Here is a 21,111-nt window from a genome sequence, read left to right as displayed (position 1 = left end):
CAGGAGGAGGGAGCCCCGGACGCCTGGGAGGTGTTGCCTGGGAACACAGCCCATCTGGTCCCCGGTAGGGAACCACCAGCCCCAGGAGGGTGTCCAGGCATAGCTTTGCTCCTAGTAATCCGGAGGAAAATGACCCCCCTTTCTTGTAATCCGTGCACTCGAGGTGACAGAGGAGACACAGGGCGCAAACGTGCCCAACCTCCTGGAGCCCTGCCTGGGATCCGGGAGGCGAATGGCACCTCATCTGGACTTCCAGGGAAGCCCGGCCATCTGGTCGCCCCATAGGAAAGCATTGGGCGCGACCAGATGGCCGAGGCAAGAGGGGCGACCAGATGACCGGGACCGAAATGACGCCAATCTGCCTGCCCCGAGCCTCCGCGGGAGGTCTCCCGCCTGCCCTTGCAGGGCTTGGGGGCTGCAGGGCTCCGGGGCTCGGGGACTGCAGGGCTCCGGGGCTGCAGGGCTGAAGGGCTCCGGGGATGCAGGGCTGGAGGGCTCCCGGACTCCGGGGCTGCAGGGCCCTGGGGCTCCGATGCTCCGGGGCTCCAGGGCTCCAGGGCTCCGGGGCTGCAGGGCTCCGGGGCTCCAGGGCTCGGGGACTGCAGGGCTCCCAGGGCTCCAAGGCTCCAGGGCTGCAGGGCTCCCGGGCTGCAGGGCTCCTGGGCTGCAGGGCTCCGGGACTGCAGGGCTCGGGGGCTGCAGGGCTCCGGGGCTCCAGGGCTCACGGGCTCCAGGGCTCACGGGCTCCAGGGCTCACGGGCTCCAGGACTGCAGGGCTCCTGGGCCTCAGGGCTCCAGGGCCCCGGGGCTCCAGGGCTCTGGGGCCGCAGGGCTCAGGGGGGCCCTGAAACCCCACGCTGGGCCTCAGGCACGGGGAGGACGGCCCGGGACCCATGGAGCCCGTCCTGGGTACTTTGCCACACCTTGCCCCTAGTAATCCGGAGGAAGGCTACCCCTCTTTCGTGCGTGCCGAGTGATGGAAGGGACCCAGGGCGCCAATGTACCTGACCTCCTGGAGCCCTGGCTGGGATCCGGGAGGCGAATGTCACCTCATCAGAACTTCCAGGGAAGCCCGGCCATCAGGTCGCCCCATTGGGAAGCATTGGGTGTGACCAGATGTCTGAGTGGAAAGATGCGACCAGATGGCCGAGGCGAGAGGGGCGAGCAGATGGCCGGGACCGAAATGACGCCAATCTGCTTGCCCCGAGCCTCCGCGGGAGGGCTCCCACCTGCCCTTGCAGGGCTCCGGGGCTGCAGTGATCCGGGGCACTGGGGCTCGGGGACTGCAGGGCTCCGGGGCTGCATGGCTCCAGGGCTGCAGGGCTCGGGGGCTCCAGGGCTCGGGGACTGCAGGGCTCCGGGGACTGCAGGGCTCCGGGGGCTGCAGGGCTCCGGGGCTGCAGGGCTCCGGGGGCTGCAGGGCTCCGGGGGTCCAGGGCTCGGGGACTGCAGGGCTCCGGGGCTCCGGGGCTGCAGGGCTCTGGGGCTGCAGGGCTCCCGGGCTCCAACCAGCCCGGGGAGATCAGGGAGTCTGCCCAGGCACGAGGAACCCCTGTCCCGGGCACACGGACCCTCAGGACGTGCCCCCGTTTTCCACTTTTTTTCCCAAAATTCTGCGTAGTGTGCGTATTGGCACTACCCCCAGCCCTAAGTAGTATGCAATACACAGCTTTTGCACACTAAAAGATGGCTCCCGGCTTTCAGTCCTATTTTTATCATTGCTATTTTTCAACATCTGATTAAGTTGGACACATGCAGTGGCGCAACATCTGGAGAAGAGTTCCCGACTACGGTTGTTTAGGGAGTAAGCCCTGCGTTAAGCAGTCCGGCAATCCTTGCTGGTAAGTGTGTATGGCTGGATACTTCAGTTTTACTATCTAGTGCGGAGAATACTTACAGTTGCTCGTCTCCATCATTTCTCCATCTTTTGTTTAGGCAGGAATATCGAGGTTGTTTAAGTGGCATTCTTTGCGCTTTAAGCTAGAAGCACCCGCATGCTGTTTTCGCTATCAGATTCAATTGTGAGATGTTCTATGAACATTACGGTAATAATCTGCACGTCTGCGAGCATTAGCTTCATTTTATCGGGTGGGTCGTGGTTCTGATTTTGCTCTCTTTCACTGACAGTTTGTTCCTACAACAAGATAGTTACCCAGAAGGACGGCTTTTACGGCATTTTCTTACTATCACATTCAGTAAGTCCATCTGCGCGGTTTTGCATGCTACACTTTTCTGGTTCCCGAGGTTTATCTTTAAGTAATGTGTGGTTCATTGTTGCATTGTACATACAGTTTCGCCTTTCAAAAACAGCATGATCAAGAATTAATGATTGTTTGTACAGTTTATTGATCTATATAACTGTTGATACATCACATTGTGAAGAAAGTTAATGCCATTATTTTTTTGCATTGATTAACAATGTATTTCAATCAAGTCTATTTCAAACCATCATAATGAATATTTTTTATAAAGTTGTCTTGTATCTAATTTGAATGTTTTGAATACGTTTTTTGATTAAGTCATCCACACTGTCTGTTTATTATTTTTTTTAATTACAATACATTAATAATAGCAGTGCGCTTGGCATACTGGTGGTTCTCCACCAGCAAGTTTACCTAGTCTGAGGCTGGCAGCCTGTCCACCAGGTAGCATGCAATCTTTGTTTAATGTACTTACACTTGAGTATTCTTTTGAATAAATAGGGAGTGCGCAGACTTTTCCACTATTCTGCTTGTGGTGGACATCATTTCAGATCAACAGGACCTATTTTTTATCATCCAACTTTGACTGAGAGCAAGAGAATGGCAGACCAGGGAGAATGGTGCAAGGGAAAGATAGAAAAAGTGCATATAAGGGCAAAGGCAGGAATGGAAAGAAACCTTCAAGAGCAGACAGGATGTGCAAGATGGTGAAAAAAGAGGAACAAGGTGGAATTGAGAGTAGGCAACCTTGAAAATGAACAACAAATGCTGCAGCTTGTCACTGAGACAACTAAATACAATACCGTAGCGTTAATGAACAGATTACACAGTTATAAAACAATACATTTACTAGGGCCCATAAGAGTTATGCTGAGTTTGAGACAGTACTTAATATGAGCTAAAGGTTCCTGGTCTAATTTTTGGGGACTAGCACTTATTTTTCTCCATCAGACTTTTACCCAGAGAAAGAGAGAAAAACAAAAAGGGGGAAGACAGGAGGAAGATAAAAGATAAACAGTGTGGAAGAAAGCAGGGATGTAAAAGACCCCGAAAGAGTGAGCTAAAGGTGCAGGGAGTAATCGGTGGTGGATGAAAGTGGTTTGAGTGGGATTCAAGACTATGCAGCCTTGATGCTCTGCACGCTGACATGCATTACCACCGGCCGCTGCTTCTGATCAAAACGTTGGGTCCCTCCACTTAATCTTTTACAAATTAAGCACTGGTTTTGAGATGGGTGATGCACTGCGGAAAACTAAATGTATGGGCCTTTGTGTTGTGAAATTATGTCAAACTGGCATTTGTTGGAATTTCAAACAATATTCAAAGCTGTGGAAAAAGAGTTTACAACTAATGTGTAACTTGCTTGGCAGTACTTCTTGGGGTTTGAGGCCTCCTTCGGCACCCCCTCTGTGCATTCAGTCACTGCGGCCGCAGTACTCACTCGCGCCCCCATGGTGCAGCTCTTCCCAGCCCAGCTAGTAAACCAGTCTTCTAATTCTAAGGGGGTCATTAGGATGTTGGGTGGATTGCCACCGCCCACATGGCAGTAGCGATCTGCCCGACATCCGTCCCCGCCCGTCACCCATTTCCCCCCGCCATATTACTATGGCAGGGGGACCACAGCGGACAAAAAGACCGTCCGCCGCTTTTCCGCCCGGTCGACCAGTCGACCGGGCTGAAAAGAGTTTAATATGGTGGCAGTGTCTGTTAAACACCGCCATCCATAAAATGATCGGGGCAGACACATGCCTTTCCGTGGCGCCATTGCCGCCACAGAAAGGCATGTGGGAATCTCTTGTGGGGGCCCGTTGCGGGCCCCAAAGGACTTTGGGGGGTGGGGGTGCACATGGGGGTACCTATGGTACCCCGTGCATTTCCCTGTATAACATGGCAGGCACCGCACAGTGCCTTTCACGTTGTGCATTGAAATGCATGATGTGCATATTTAGCATTTAGCAATGTTAAAAATGCGGGATGCACCCGCCAGTGTGGCGAGCGCATCCTAATGGCACCCACGGGGCCCCCGCCCTTATGGTGGGCGGTCCCTTTTTATGACGAGATGGCGGGTGGACAAAGTCAGCCCACCATCCTATTGTGCCCCTAAGACTTCAGTAGAAGACAGTCCGTAGAAAAGTGCTTAAAAAAGGCCAGTACTGTCCGGTACCAGTACTTTTTTATTTTGAGAGGGAGAGTACCAATACTTATCAAGAGAAATATAATACTTTTAATTGGAGAGTATCAGCACTTCTCAGAAACAAGCAGGTACTCTGTATAGGGTACCTGCACTTCCATTTTTCCATTTCAAGCACTGTCTCACGCCAGGGACAGGTTTAGAAGCGGACAAGCAAATGAACCTGTTCTGGCTCCTAGTCTAAAGTGGATGCCACATAATGCGACGCCACAATCCCACTCCACACACATAATTCCACACCACACAATTACACAACTAACTAATCCAATCCAACCCACATCATTCCACTACACACCACATACATACATTCAATAATACATAGGTAAATAACATTGGCATTTACAATGCCAATAGCTTTAACTCAACCAAATGCGATACTGATTGAATTTCCAATGCTTGTACTTTCAATACTTGCATGTACTTTGGACTGGCAATATTAAGGGGGGATAAGCCCACAAATTCACACTTGCACCATGCACAAGTCACCATTTTAAGTAATTAAATGTACCATGCCGCAGGGCATTAATGACTGTTTAGGTTGTCACAATACCAAACAACCAAATTAATGCTGTCACGATGATAAGTCACACAATTTCACTAGTGGTTTCCAAACACAGTTTTGTTCCTTATTTGATAAAGAATCTTTTATATAAAATAGCTTTGATGGGTTAGACATTATGTTTATAAGAACTTGGGTTTCCTGTTTCCTTAGGTACCGTGCTGTTTTTCTCTTATTTTATATGTCACAATGGGTGTCTGCCAAAGGCGTTATTTGTCTTATACCCACTTTGATAGAATTGTGTATCTTATACTCTTAGCCCTGAAGAAGTCGCTGTGTACTTCATGGTAGCGACAAAACACATGTTGGCTAGGCTAAGACTCTGCAACAAGGAATGCACAACAAGGACAAAAAATCCTGGAACCACACAGAGCAGTGGATGAACAGTGTTTTTCTTTCCTATACTCATTACTGTGCTACCTTCTCCTATACACTGTGCCACAGAATGCCATAATCACCAAGAAAGCGTATCCATGATGGAAAGCCTGTGTTATGTATCGACAGATGTGGATTGTGCCTGAACGATTAGATTTGTCCAATCTGGAACATAGCTAATAGTTAGTCTGTCCCATGAAAAAGGTGGGCTTACAGGCGCGCCGATTTCATTACTGTGGTCTCTGTTTCAATTTATAATGAGGTGACTTCACATTACATAAATCAGGGAAGCAGAGAAAGTTGCACTTAGGCAACATCTGTCTCACTAGTACTTGTATCCTGCACCCACTAAACTGTATTTTATCTATAAATCCATTACAGAGAATTATATTTTATTGTTGAAAATGGTCCCTGGATCAGTGTTTTATTGTTGAACACTGGTGCATGGAATGGTGCTTTATTGTTAAACAGATGTGCCTGGAATGGTGTTTTTTGTTGTTGAACATTGATGCCTCGAGTTGAGTTTAATAGTTGAACATTGGTGCCTGGAGTGGAGTTTTATTATTGAACACTGGTGCCTGGATTGGAGTTGTATTGTTGAACACTGCTGCGTAGAATGGTGTTTTATTGTTGAACATTGATGCCTCGAGTTGAGTTTAATAGTTGAACATTGGTGCCTGGAGTGGAGTTTTATTGTTGAACACTGCTGCCTGGAATTATGTTTTATTGTTGAACATTGGTGCCTGGAGTGGAGTTTTATTATTGAACACTGGTGCCTGGAATGGTGTTTTATTGTTGAACATTGGTGCCTGGATTGGAGTTTTATTTTTGAACATTGGGGCCAGAAATGATGCTTTATTGTTGAACATAGGTGCCTGGAACGGTATTTTATTGTTGAAAATTGGTGCCTGGAATGGTATTTTATCGTTGAACAGAGGTGCTTGAAATTATGTTTTATTGTTGAACATTGGTGCCAGGAATGATGTTTTATTGTTGAACAGTGCTTGGAGTGGAGTTTTATTGTTGAACATTGGTGCCTGGAGTGGAGTTTTATGTTGAACATTGGTGCCTAGAATGGAGTTTTATTGTTGAACATTGGGGCCAGAAATGATGCTTTATTGTTGAACATAGGTGCCCGGAACGGTATTTTATTGTTGAAAATTGGTGCCTGGAATGGTATTTTATTGTTGAACAGAGGTGCTGGAAATGATGTTTTATTGTTGAACATTGGTGCCAGGAATGATGCTTGATTGTTGAACAATAATGCCTGGAGTGGAGTTTTATTGTTAAACATTGGTGCCTGGAATGATGTTTCATTGTTGAACAGTGGTGCCTGGATGATGTTTCGTTGTTGAACGGTGGTGCCTCTAATGATAAGTTATTGTTGAACAGTGGTGCCTGGAATGGTGTTTTATTGTTGAACATTAGGGGCCAGAAAGTTGTAAGGGCATCAATTGTTTCTTAACCCTTAAAAATGTATCAGCATTTGTAGAAAGAATTAGTATTCCTCAGCTCTAGTATTGTCTCGATGTTTTCTCATCCCGTTCGATCGCAGATCACCTACTTGATGCCCTTACAACTTTAGCCTAAATGAAATAAAGACAACAATAACTCATTGATTTATTGAATGAGTGGCTATATAAGAAGCTTGAAATAAACAATTGAAGAATTAAGAGTGAGGAACTCACGGTTACTTAATGTTCCTGGTGATCACAATACACTGAAAGTGACTCATCACCCAAATAACTGGGGGAGACACCCATATGCTATGTAGAACATATTCGAAAATGAACAAAATGATGTATTTTTAAAATAAGCGTGTCCTGAAGAAGGTGGTGCCAATCAAAACAAATCCACTGAATGGCAGCGTCAAAAAATTGTTCTTCTTTGTATTGTTTTGTTAACGTTTTTAATAATTTGTGATTCACAGCTAAAGTAATTATTGGAATATTGTTGCCTATGAAAAAACACTTGTATTAGGACCACAGTAATATGAAAATATTTGCATTAGGAACGAAGTAGCAAGGCTTTCTGCTTTCAATGCACATCTAATTGTTAGTAGACCAAAATCAATTGGAGAAAAAGGATTATTGTGAATAGGCATTAATGACTCAGTATATTAGAATAATTTAGCTGTGACCTCTTTTTATAAGTGATTATGTAATGATGACTTTTAAATAGATTTTATTGTTGTATTTGTAAAATTGTTTTAATAAAGGAGGAGAGACATTTTACAAAAACAGTACTTGGAGTTTGGGATGATTGTATCTGAATGTGTGTGAAACTATAGAGGGTAAAATTAAGTAAGAGATTAATAGGGACATATTATTTTGGTTGGTTTCTGAATTCCCAGTTCCCTTTGGTTTGAAGGATTGCTCTCATATTTTGTTTTTGAGTTTTTAAACCTCAACATCACCATTGTATTACGGGTTAAAAAGCAAGGGGTTCGATAGCAAACATGAAGGAAATTGACTGTTCCATAACGGATCGGGATAACTCAAGTCCAGTGTCCAGCCCATGTTACCCTACAGAGGGTTGGTCACTTGCTGTAGAATTATGTTTAGAATGCTACTACAGTGCAATATATGCTTGTGAATATATTTCCACACATGTAACATAGTGCACCCAGCCTCTTGGTCTATAGGAGGCCTGCTTTAGTTTTGACTGACACATATTTAATACAGTGAGGTGACCCTGTCCCACATGGTGTGTGACATGGTCAAACTTTAGCAGGCAAGATGCTCGTACAAGACTGACTTGCCAGACAGCGGGGGAAAACATGGCAGCCGGCTAGTAGCGGGTCGCGGGTGTGAGCAGTGGTGTTGGTGCACGGTTGTTACTGCAGGCGATTCAATTGCTGTTTGGCGGAGGGATAGGATTGCGGCTTCTCAGGGTGTATTAATACACTATTACACATTCTGGTGTACTTCGCGGTAGCTCACGGTCCTTCCGTGACTTACATACCGGTACTTGCGCTTCTGTATGGAGCCAGGCGACGGAGAGCTGACCTGCGCTGCTAGCGAGGCTCCAGGGACGCTAGAAACGCCGGAGACGCCGGAGGCGCTGGGGAGTGCGAATCCAGCTGTGGAAACCTCGCAGGAAACCGAAGCGGTAACAGCTGCGGGAGTTCGAGCGGATTCAGTCGGCTGGGTAAGGGCTGCAAAGGAGGTAGGAAGGGGGCGGCGAGCGGCTGCTAAGATCCCCCTGCGACCGGCAGGAGGGTGCGGAAGAGGGGCAGGGGTAGCTTTGGGACTTTCGTCTAAAGAGATTGTTAAAAGTAAAAACAATCAGTCCAGGCTAGAGGCTCAGTCCGGGACTCAAATAGGGGAATCAGGAGAAGAGACCTCGGGAGGACAAGTAAAACAAATAGAACAAACTAAACAGACCTATATTTTGAGGAGTGCAGCAAAAGGCTAGAAAGGAACTGTGGAGAAAGTACCTGATATTGACCTGGCTAGTTCATTGAAGAAGGTTCTTAAAAATAAAACTGCCAGTAAACAAAAGGGTAACTGCTAAAACATTCAGTGGTGCATAAAACAAAACCAATTCCCTCTCTTAATGCAAATTTTAAGCCCATTCCCAAAACATTAATTTTAAGATCGGACACTAAGGAGAAAGGTCCAGATTTAGAAGGCTGGCAAGATTGGTCTCCTCATTTGAGCCCCAATAGGTTTCAAATATTAGCGACGGGGACAGATATCGAAATGGAAGGTGTGGATATTTCAGACACTCTAGAGCCAGCAGATAAAACGGACCAGGATACCTCAGACAACATCTCAGTGAACATACTAGGTGAGGTAGCGGAGGTAGGGGAGGCACCCGTAAACGAGCTGGTGGATCTAGGAAAAAAGGAGGAGGCTGTGGATAAGCAGGATATTTTAGATGAATATGACGAACCAGAGCATGGCAACCCGGACCTACCTGTAATAGCATTACTGCAGAAACTTGACAGAGACATGCATCAAGATTTCGAGATTTCTCGGGCAAACCAAGAGAGCATTCGCACTTCTTGTAACATGTTAGAGGCTAAGTTCAGCGAGCTAAGCTCTTGCACGGTAGTCTTAGAAAACGAGACAAAACAGCTCAGAGAGACGGTAACAGAAAATCGTAAAGAGATCGAGGAAATTAAATTCAGAGAGAGGGTCCAAGAAGATAGAGTGGAGAGATTGGAAAATATGCAGAGACGGAATAACATAACAATTTTGAAATTGCCCGAAGGCAAAGAGGGTGCTGATATCAAAAAATATGTGGCTCATCTATTGAAGACAGGGCTAGAATTAGAAGAGGAGGAGGAGCAGATCTTCATAGATATTCAGCGGGTGCATCGGGATCCCTTCAGGTTAAATGTAAATAGAACTAAGCCTAGGAAAATATTTCTTACATATAATTTAAAGGAGAAAATCCTTTCAGCTGCTTTAAAGAAGAAAAGCATAACTGTTGACGGAATAAAAGTTGAAGTAAGGTCTGACCTGTCCCCCGTAACAGCTAATAGGCAGTGGGAGCTAGGGAAGCGGATAGACCCACTTAGGGAACTGGGAGCAACTGACCAACTTAAATTTCCGGCATTTTTGAAAATAATGTGGAGAAATAAAATGTACTCTATTTGCACTGTTGAGGAGGCTGACATATTTATCGAGCAATGTCGAGAGTTATCGAAAGAGGCAGCTGTTCCTATCCCTAGCTCCAAACTTAGTCTAGGCTAGTAAACAGACCTGCATATAACTATGTAAATAATCTGATGACAAGAAAGGTGCGCACCACCGCCAACCGCACTCGAAGGGCCTAGGCCATGGGTAGGATGGTGGGGTTTTCCAAGGGAGTGCTGGGGGGGCACAGTGGGAAAGGGGGTGGTGGGAAGGGGTGTGGTTGGGGGAGGGAGGGCAGGGTGGAAAAATTGAAAATGATCCTCAAAAGCCAAATAGTCGCCTGGTTGATTTTTGTATTTGGTGACCTAACCAATGCGTGGGGCTAGTATATTGGAAATAAAAGTCTTGTCATGGAATGTTAATGGATTACGTGTAAAGTCCAGGAGACAGTTAATTTTGAAATATTTAGAAGATTCATTGGCCCATATAATTATCTTACAGGAGACACATCTAACTGCCACCGAGTCTAAAGACATATTTGGAAAACAACGTTGGGTTGAATACTCTTACTATACATCCCAATCAATTGTAACTAAGGGAGTGGCAATTTTGATAAGGCAAGGTGTAAATTTTTGTTTTGAATCTATGGTTTCTGATTCTAGAGGAAGGTGGTTGATTTTGCAGGCCAAACTGGCAGGAGAAAATTTGACTATTATTGTATACTATGGACCAAACCAGGATGATGTCGGACCTTTGGATACTCTGGCTTGTGAATTATTAAATTTTTCAGGGAAGATTATTATAGCGGGGGATTTCAACACAGTAATGGATGGTAACTTGGACCGTTCTGGGAAGAGAGGACAGGGTAATGTGAAGATGTCAAATAGGGTTAGGCTGTTGCTGTCCCAGTTTGGTTTGTGTGATATTTGGCGCAAAAAATTTGGTCAACAGCTTGGTTATACATATTATAATCAAAAATATAAACATAAATCTCGAATAGATTACTTTCTCTTGGACCTGAGATTAATCGATCAGTTAATAAACATCAACCACGTAGGAGTCCATATTTCGGACCATTCGGCTATAATATTAACTTTGGGATTTAAAAAAGACAGGGTGGACACAGTTTGGAGGCTTGACCGGACTCTTCTTCTAGACGAGGGGTATTTGAAGGGTATAATGGAGGAATTAGAAGTCTTTTTTGAAGCAAATAAGGGATCGGCTAAGCCTGAGATAGTTTGGGAAGCCTGTAAGGCCTTTTTAAGGGGTAGGTTAGGTGCCCTGGGTGCAGGAAAACGTAGACAGTACTATAATAAGGTGGCAGACTTGGAAGAGAAAATTCGGCAAATAGAAGGGAAGGTCCTGGTGGAGAGAGATTTAATGAAAAGAGAGCAGGAAATACAGGAATTAGCTGTTTTGAAATCTGATTTGGAGGCTGTGCTGGCACATAGAATTAAAGAGAAATGGGATGCTAGTAATCTGGCACATTTTAGTTATGGGGAGGGATGCAGCAAACTACTGTCTTGGAAGGCAAAAAAGAATCTAGTCCGCAACTTTATTAAGGAAATTAAAAAAGGTGATTTAGATACTACAATTTCAGATACCACAAGGATTACAGAAGCTTTTTTTGAGTATTTTTCAAAGGTCTATCAAGAAGATTTAGAACCGGACCTCCGGGTTGCTAGAGAGTGGGTGCAACTGGTAGATCCACTTCCACCCCATTGTAAAGAGATTTTGAACTCTGAGATATCTCTGACGAAGGTGGAGAGATCTTTAAGGCTCTGCAAGACAGGGAAAGCGCCTGGCCCGGACGGCCTTCCATCGGAAATATATAAATCATTGACAAGGTTAATTGCTCCAATACTGCATCAGCTATTTAACGATATTTTTCAAGGAAAAACAACAATGCCAGATTCTTGGAATGAGGCGGTTATAGTCTTGATTCCAAAACCCGGTAAATCCCCTAAAAATTTAGAATCATATAGACCGATATCACTGCTCAACTGTGATTATAAACTCTTTGCTAAGATATTGGCGGATAGGCTACGTTTAGTCATAACACAGATAGTACATGAGGATCAGAAGGGCTTTATCAGGGGAAGATTTTTCAAAGATCTCACATTTCAATTGATAGGTGCTATATACATTGCAACAACCTATAGGCTCCCATGGGCAGTAATCGCTCTTGATGCTGCCAAAGCCTTTGATTGTGTCAACTGGTCTTTTTTGAAGGTTCTTTTAGGGCACCTTGATTTAGGCACAAGTTGTACTAACACTATATTATCTTTCTACTGTTCCCCTACATCTAAGGTCTTGGTAAATGGCACTTTAACAAAATCTATTAAGGTACAGCGTGGTACACGGCAAGGGTGTCCCCTATCCCCACTACTATTTAATTTATATATCGAGCCTCTCGCTTCTAGGATTAGGAATTCAGACAGCATATCACCATTTGTAGTAGAAGGCTGGGAGAAAAAAATAGGTCTGTATGCTGACGACATTATTATTTATACCCCCAATCTGCATTATTCACTGCCGAGCTTATACAGAATAACTAAGGAGTTTGGCGAGGTGTCTGGGTATGAACTTAATCAGGATAAGACTGAAATTATGTCTTGGAATTTGGACAAAGAAGACATAATAGTAAAAAAAGACATGCGCTACTTGGGGGTAAGGATCACCCATGACATAGCAGATCTGACTAAAACCAACTTTAAGAAGATACAAAAAGAAATAAGCTCCACTCTGCGTAGCTGGGGTCATCTTCCACTTACTATATACGGACGTACCAATTTGGTAAAGATGATGATTCTTCCAAAGATGACCTTCTTGTTTGAGACAATACCTTTGCTATTTAACACAGTCTGGATTAAGAGGCTCCAAAGTGAGGTTTGTTCGTTTATTTGGGCAATGAAAGGGTCTCGCTTATCCTGGAAAAAAATTAGGAGGAGACTATGTAAAGGTGGATTAGCGGCCCCGGATTTTATGTTATATTCATGGGCTTTTCAGTTAAAGAACTTTAGAATCTTATTAGGAGTTCCAAAGGATACAGATGTTGGAATCATGTTTTATGTTATGCTTGAAAAAAGTAACTATAACAAGGAGGACTTTATGTGTAAATTCTCTGACCCCAAATTCTTTAAGAAAGTTAGGTTGAAAATTTTGTGGGAAGCAGCGGAACTGTGGTATAAGGTCAGGAAGACTATGAGGATCTCTAATTATAGACACAGGGCACCAATATGGGAAGCCCCAGGCTCTCCACTCTGGTCTCAGGATGCCTTGGCTACACCGCTTAGAGCAGCAGGGCTAGTCTGTTGGGGAGATTTATTTCCGGGCGGAAAACTGATCGAATGGGGCCAGGGCGAGGCTACATGGGGGAAGGGATTTTCAAAATTCAAGTACCTCCAGATACAAAGTTGGGCAAGCAAACTGGAAGTTGATATTGGCCGGCAAAACGACTTGGAAGATAAACTTTTCTCTAGTCAAGCATACAAGAAAGAAGTTGCTTTATGGTATTGGGCAATGTTGGAAACTGAAGACGGCGCGTTCCAGCTTCCAGAGGCTCTGTGGGGAGACTGCTTGCCAGACATCGCTACAGAAGAACAATGGCAAGTAACGATGGCTATGTTGTATAAAATAGTCAAATCTGCGAATTTAAGGAGAAATCTTTTGTTCACTATTCACAGAGCTTACTGGACTTCTCGAAGGCTTTCGAAGTTCAAGGCTGGAGGTATGGTGGAATGCCCTAAATGCAGAAGTATCAACGTAGACGATCTGCGTATGTTTGTCCAATGTCCAAACAACAGAAATTTTGGGGAGGATGTAAGTAAAAGCTTGTCAAAGGTGCTTGATGTAAACATGGAGGTAAGCCCTGAACTTATCATTACTGGAAGATATGATTTGCAAAGTAAGAATATTACAGACAAGGTCAAATTGGTGTTCTATGGAGTTTTGCTTGCCCGTAGGGAGATCTGTAAACTATGAGTTTCACCTACATCCCCAACTCTATTAGACTGGGTAAAAGCTATGAGATATTTTGCTAAAATAGATTCTTTATGTCAGAAAAGGAGAAAGCACAGGTTTTGGTTACCCTTTTTTTTACAACACTTTGGTTAAGGGGGGAAACAATAAAAATCCAATGATTAAGGTCTTGGCCTATCTCGCTGGCAGCCTTTTCGGAGGCTATACAGATAAGGTAGCAGCTGCCGGAAGATTGAAGCCTCGGGGCGTCTCGGTTAGTATGAAGTTAGAGGCCTAATATCTACTGGGCGGTAGCCCAAGACTTTGATGTTAAAGTCGGCGTATGAGATAAAAGCCCATGGACGGTATCGTTTTGAGCTTCATTTTGGTATATGGGTGGCTAGGAGGCTAATGAGGATTAAAAAAATTACAAAAAAAAAAAAGACTGACTTGCCAGACCTGCAGCTTTTGGTTTCACTTGGGTCACTCAGGGTGGCACAATAAGTTCTGCAGCCCTGGTGCCCCTTTAACATCCCGCCCTAAGTACCACTGGTAGCATATACTAAGGGCTTACAGGGGTGTAAAAGTACTTGCCAATTGGGTGTACCAGTTTGCATTTACAGTTTAAGGGAAAAAGCACTGGTTCTGGGGCGTGGTTAGCAGGATACAGCACACTTTCAGATCAATCAACACACCATCTAGCAGCAAAAAATTAGGGGGGGGGTCCAAAGTGGACAATTTACAACATGCCTGGAATTGTGTTTTGCTGATGAATAGTGGTGCCTGGAATTGTGTTTATTGTTAAACATTAGTACATGGAATGGTGTTTTATTGTTGAACTCTGCAGCCTGGGATGATGTTTTATTGTTCAACAATGCTGCCTGGAATGATATTTTATTGTTTAACAGTGGTGCCTGGAATTGTGTTTTATTGTTGAACATTGGGGCCCGGAATGTTATTTTATTGTTAAACAGTGGTGTCTGGAATGATGTTTTATTGTTGGCCATTGGTGCCTGGAATGAAGTTTTATGGTTGAACATCGGTGCCTAGAATGAAGTTTCATTGTTGAACAGTGGTGCCTGGAATGGTGTTTTAATGTTGAACAGTGGTGCCTTGAATGGTGTTTCGGTGATGAACAGTGGTCCCTAGAATGGTGTTTTAATGTTGAACATTTGTGCCTGGAATGATGTTTTATTTTTATAGATTTGTGTCTGGAGTACTGCTTTATTGTTGTACATTTGTGCCTGGAGTACCTTTTTATTCTTGGACATTGGTGCATGAAATGGTGTTTTATTGTTAAATATTGGTGCCTGGAAATATGTTTTATTGTTGAACACCGGTACCTGGAATTATGTTTTAATGTTGTACATTGGTGCCTGAAATAGCATTTTATTCTTGTACATTGGTGCCTGGAATGATGTTTAATTGTTGGACTATGGTGCCTGAAATAGCATTTTATTGTTGTACATTGGTGCATGGAATGATTTTTTATTGTTGAACATTGGTTCCTGGAATGGTGTTTTATTTTTGTACTTTGGTGCCTGGAATGGTGTTTTATTTTTGAACACTGGTGCATGGAATGATGTATTATTGTTCTGCACTGGTGCCTAGAAAGGTCCTGGAATGGTGTTTTATGAGGTATTGTTCCCGAAGATGAGGCCTTCCATCTTGTCTGTGTTGAATTTGAGACAGTCGTCCATCATCTAATCTATGATGTTTCTCATGCATCTGTGAAAGTTGGCTTTGGGGGTGCAGGGGTTTTTGGACAGTGAGAGGAAGAGCTGGCTGTCATCAGCGTAGGCGATGATATTTGAGTCTGTGCGATTTGACTGTGTCAGCCAGGGGGCCATCATGGAGTCATGGACTCTACTGTTCACACTCTTTAGGCGGTAACCCTTCTTAATCACACAGACTGAGGGTACCTTTGGGACCCTTATGATCATCCATTGGTCTCTTGTGATGGCATTGAACCCCTACCTCCAGATACTAGTCTCCCAACACAACCCTTCTATCTCAGCAGTCATCCACTGACATAAGGACTTTGTCTGTAGTCACAAAATAGATAATCAGGTGTTTGGCTCTCACTGGTGTGGGACTGACTGCTCAACAATAGAGATAATCTTGTATGTCTGAAGGTTCTACCCAAAATAGTGCCTTTTCTATAGATCTTTAGAGTTTCTTTTTTTTTTTGGTCTGCAGCAACTTTTAAAACCTCACCCTACAGTAATTCTTCTTTGGAAAGGGAAGGACGATAAATTGTAGGCCCATCTGGAGTATTCTCCTCAGGACTTAGGATAAACCAATCAAGGTTTATATCTGTAGAACCCAAACTGATTTGATCAATCCTTGGTATCGAGTGTACAGAAACATCTCTATGTATCCCCACCTTCACCATTTATACAGTGTTCCTGGCCTGTGGTTCTAATTTCCTTCTACTAGGAGTTCTGATATATTTCTCACTAGTATTAACATATGGGTTGTTTATCATTACCATCATTGCTCCGTTATACAGGAAACAACTCAGACAGTGACCTTCTTCAGAGGTCTGCTTTTGGATGTTCAGCAGCACTTTGTACAGCAGCCCTCCAGGGTCTGTCTTCTTCACCTTCCAGAACTTTAAGGCAAGCTTAAAGCTGTGGTAGTCACCTTTAGCTGGTGGCATCCATAGGACAAGGAATATCTATTTTACAGAATTTAACACTGGAGAGTGCAAGTTTTTATAGTGTTGATGATCCCAGTTCAAGTAGCTATGGTGGCCTTTCTTGGACTATAGCCCGCTTTATATGTCTATAAACAGTGAAATGTCCCAAACCTCTTGATCTTTTCACCATTTCCGATAACTTGGAAACTTTCATTGCTTTTCTGAAAATGCTTCCTACGTTATCATAGGGAAATATTCCTCTAAATAAGTTAACTTTGTTGACCCTCATCTGTTTTGACCTACTCTGTTCGCCTACCACTTATCAACATTTGCAAAGAAATACCTCAGGAAATAATTGGCAAGTCTATAAGATGCAATCATTTTTATAATTGCTTTGTTGCCCTGAAGGGCTAATCTACTACTACTACTACTACTGCTACTACTACTACTTGTACTGCTACTACTAGTGTTACTACTACTATAACTACTGCTACTACTACTACTTCTACTACTACTTGTATAACTACAGCTAATGCTACTTTTACAACTGCTGCTAAAATTACTACTACCTTTATTACTGCTACGAGTAATACTACTACTATAACTCCTGCTATTACTACTACTTGTAATACTACTGCTGGCACTACTACTACTACAACTACTGCTACTTCTACATCCACTACTAGTACTACCAATGCTGCTACCACCCAACCAGCTTCTGCAAATTGCACACGTGCACTCCAACATATTCAGCACCTCATCTGGCCCCTTCCTCAATGCTCTTCAAACTTTGACCAAAATTAGAAACAAGGAAACCCTCAAGGTCGAAAAGGGGACACGGGCAGTAGTAGTAATAAGACACAGCAGTACCTTTAGGTTTGATAATCAGAACAATTGTAGCCAAATTATCACATTAGCGATTGACTCCATTTATATCTTAATTGACGATATCAAGATATTTATTCACATATAATGAAACACACAATAAAATCTACAAAGTGAGTGAGATGGACGTGACAGGGTAATGGGAAATCATCCAATTTCCTTACCACAGGCAGGTGACTTTAAAAGTAAGTGAATTTTATGAAGAAAAAATGTGAATATGCAAAGGTTACAATGAGAAATGCATCTTGCACTCCACATAAAAAATTAATTAAAGCATAGAGGTAAGATGCAGGTGTCGACGACGTTTCGAAACCAAGAAAAATTCTGGGATCATCACCAGGACTGAAATAAGGAACAAATGCCTGGGAAGTAGCGTGGGTGGGTGAGGGAAGGGAAAGGAGGGAAATAGGGAAAATAAAGAAAGGAGTTTAAAATTAAAATAGAAGTTTGATCACAAACAATAATTAGAAAACTTGAAATTAGCACACTGTAAGACACATATAACCCAACACCCACGCGCTTGCACCAAGGTATGAGAGTACAGTACAATGGGAAAAGTTAAGAGGAAAAAGGAAAAAGAAAAATGCGAAGAACATTCCAAGGGGGAAGGTCGAATAATTGTGTGGTGCTATTAGCTACAGGTCAGAGGTACTATGCGCATATAAGAGCTAGGAAAGCAAGTAGCACCAATTGTACTTGAAGGTGATATGACAGGCGCAATAAAATGGAGTGTGCACGTGTGAGGAGAGGGAAAGATATACAGAACCTAATTAGAGAGAGTAATGGAGGGGGCACTGAGGTAGAAGGCTTACCCACGGTAGGAAGAAGCATGCTTGCTGGGGTCAATCTCAGGCAGCGGGAAACAGGCCGCCTAAGATAAAGCGAGGGAGTTAAGTGAATGGGGATCGGCGGAAGTAAAAGCAAGAGGTAAATTGGCAGCACTTACCGGCGGCTATGTAGCCATGAATGAGAATTAACCGATGGTCAATGATGCAGGAATCCAACCGGGGAGAAGATCCTGCGTGAAACTGTGTCTGTGTTACACGTCCCTCAACAGGCGTGATCGGTGTGATGAAAGATGACAACCAGGAGTCCGGTGTGGTGGGGAAGCCTGCGGGTGCGGCGAAAAAGTGGAAATGAGAAGGAGCGGTGAGCAGGTAAAGTCAGCGTGTGTGCTAGTGCCGGAGTCAAGAAGTGCAGGCGAGCAGATGTCCTCAAATTGTGCCGCTGTGCGAAGCACTCAGTGGCTGAGAATCAGGAAATATTGAAAAGCGCTTGGCTCATCAAGGGGCAGATGCAGGAAGTGACATTGAGCTCCCAAGGCATGATTAATATTGAGCGGATAGGAGCAAGGATCAGACAGGAGCGGGTGCAGGAACTAGCATGTAGTACGTGTTAAGGACTAGAACGCTCAAGGATGAGTGTGCAAGCGGAAGTTGAACTAATGCCGGTCAAAAGATATGCGCTGATTAGAAATGAGGAGTGTTCATAAGCAATCCACCAAAATTGGCAAACTGCAGCCATACGCGGCAGTGATGTGCATACTCAACCCCAATTGTGTCGCTATAAAAGTGAATAGGAGAAAGTGAAGGGTAGAGGAGGAGTGGATATAAGTGATATAAGAAAAGAATTTATGTTCCTTGGTACATAGAAGGTTAAAGCATTACGCCCGGAGGGTGCAAAGGGGTACAATAGAGTTCCTCCAAGTCGTCTAGACAGGTGAGCCATAAGAAACACAGAGCAGGAAAAAGGTAGCCTATAATAGCAAGTCACTGACATAATATCGAAAGACAGATTATGGAGCTGCAATTATATAGATACATAATTATTGATAACATTAATATCAACATCATATACATATTTAAAAACGTACCAAAATACATAACAAATATCGCAAACATACTTATCGAAGTTAAAAATATCAATCCTTCATTAAAATACATGCACTAGGTAAAAAATATTGTTCACAATTATATCGACCACACTAATATCACATTTTTAAATATATCAACTATATAAAAGTATACAAAATATCAAATTAAAATGACATAAATATAAATAAATTACTAGAAATACATTACAAAATGAATGATTACAAATAACAGTTTTACTACAATAAAAAATCTATTAACACAACAAGAAAATACAAAAACATTATTAACAACATTACCTAATTAAACATTGATAATATTAAATATTACTATTGTAATTTAATTCTATAATGTAACATATAACAAAAGCAGTTTAAATATATATACAAAATGATACACAACTTACTACTAATTAGCCTTTTCCTTATTTCAAATTAACTACCAATACATTTAAAAAAAATACAAATTAACCAATAGAAACACTCAAAATTCAAACAAACCAACAAAATCGAGAAAAACACTATATAAACAATTAAACTTCATGCCTATTCCACACCCAAAAAAAAGAAAACTAAAGAAGGAAAAACTCTGCAGAAATTCAACTACAGACATAAGAAGATCAACATATTCCAAATAAACTCTAGCAAAAGTAAATAAACTAAATAAAACAATAATACTACATTTCAAAACCTTTACAATAATAAAACATAATCTAAAAATTAATCAATGTCTTCTTTCTATTTTATATTTTTACTACAGAAAACTCTAAAGAAATCTAACAAACTACAGAAAACACCAAAAAAAGATATAACTAACAAAGTAAGTATTTTCCAAACTATCTTAAATAAACAGATTAAAAACCCACCCAAACTCAAAACCAATCCCAAACCCCCTCCCCACCCCCTATAAAAGATATAGAAACAAATTATAAAATGAATGTACTTTTATTTTTTAGACAAAGAAAATACAGAAAGAACATTTCACAACTAAAGAGTAAACGTCATCAGTCTCAAATACATAAAGGCCAACTTTGTAAGTATATTGTTTGTTTAAATTCAAATGCATAGAGCAACATATTTAATAACTATAATATACATTTATCATATATTTATCTTCATCAAAATGACTGAAGGAGCAGAGTTTATTACAAGCCAGAAAGGAAAAATGTTATTGTGCTATATGGGATACACTTACACGCAGGAAAAACAATTTGGATTAAAAGTTAACTGTAAACGCTGTAAATACTATTCTAATAAATGTTACAGGCATGCTACAACAAGGGAAGCAACAGTACTGTACACTAAAGAACATAACCACCCACCAAACATTACAGAAATAGAAGTCAGAGAAGCATTGGAAACAATAAAGGAAGCTAGTACAAATTTTCAGAAACCAACAAGTGTAATTTTAAAAGAGCAGCTGGCCAAAATTCCTAAAACAGCTACTTCACAAATGCCATCTGTAGCTTAATTGAAGAGAACTATGGCATGTACTAAAAAGGCCACTACAACTTCCACCCCAATTCCTAGAACATTTAGCAAAGTTATAAGTAGCCCTGAACAATCTTTTACTTTAATTAAAGAACCATTTGTCATTTTTGATAATGAAAGCAGTGCAAAAAGATTAATACTATTCAGAACTGCAACTAATCTATTATAACTGCAACAATCTCAATACTGGATGATGGATGGGACTTTTACGACATGTCCCAAGCCACTGTACACAATACATGAGCTACATCAAATTGCAATATTCCAATCATTTACGCATTATTACCAAACAAACACAACTCAACATACATGGAACTATTAAATACATTAAAACAACAAACTAATGATTTTT

Source organism: Lissotriton vulgaris, chromosome 6 (assembly GCF_964263255.1).
Source record: "Lissotriton vulgaris chromosome 6, aLisVul1.2, whole genome shotgun sequence".
Taxonomy (NCBI): Eukaryota; Metazoa; Chordata; class Amphibia; order Caudata; family Salamandridae; genus Lissotriton; species Lissotriton vulgaris.
Note: the sequence above shows the minus strand (reverse complement) of the source record.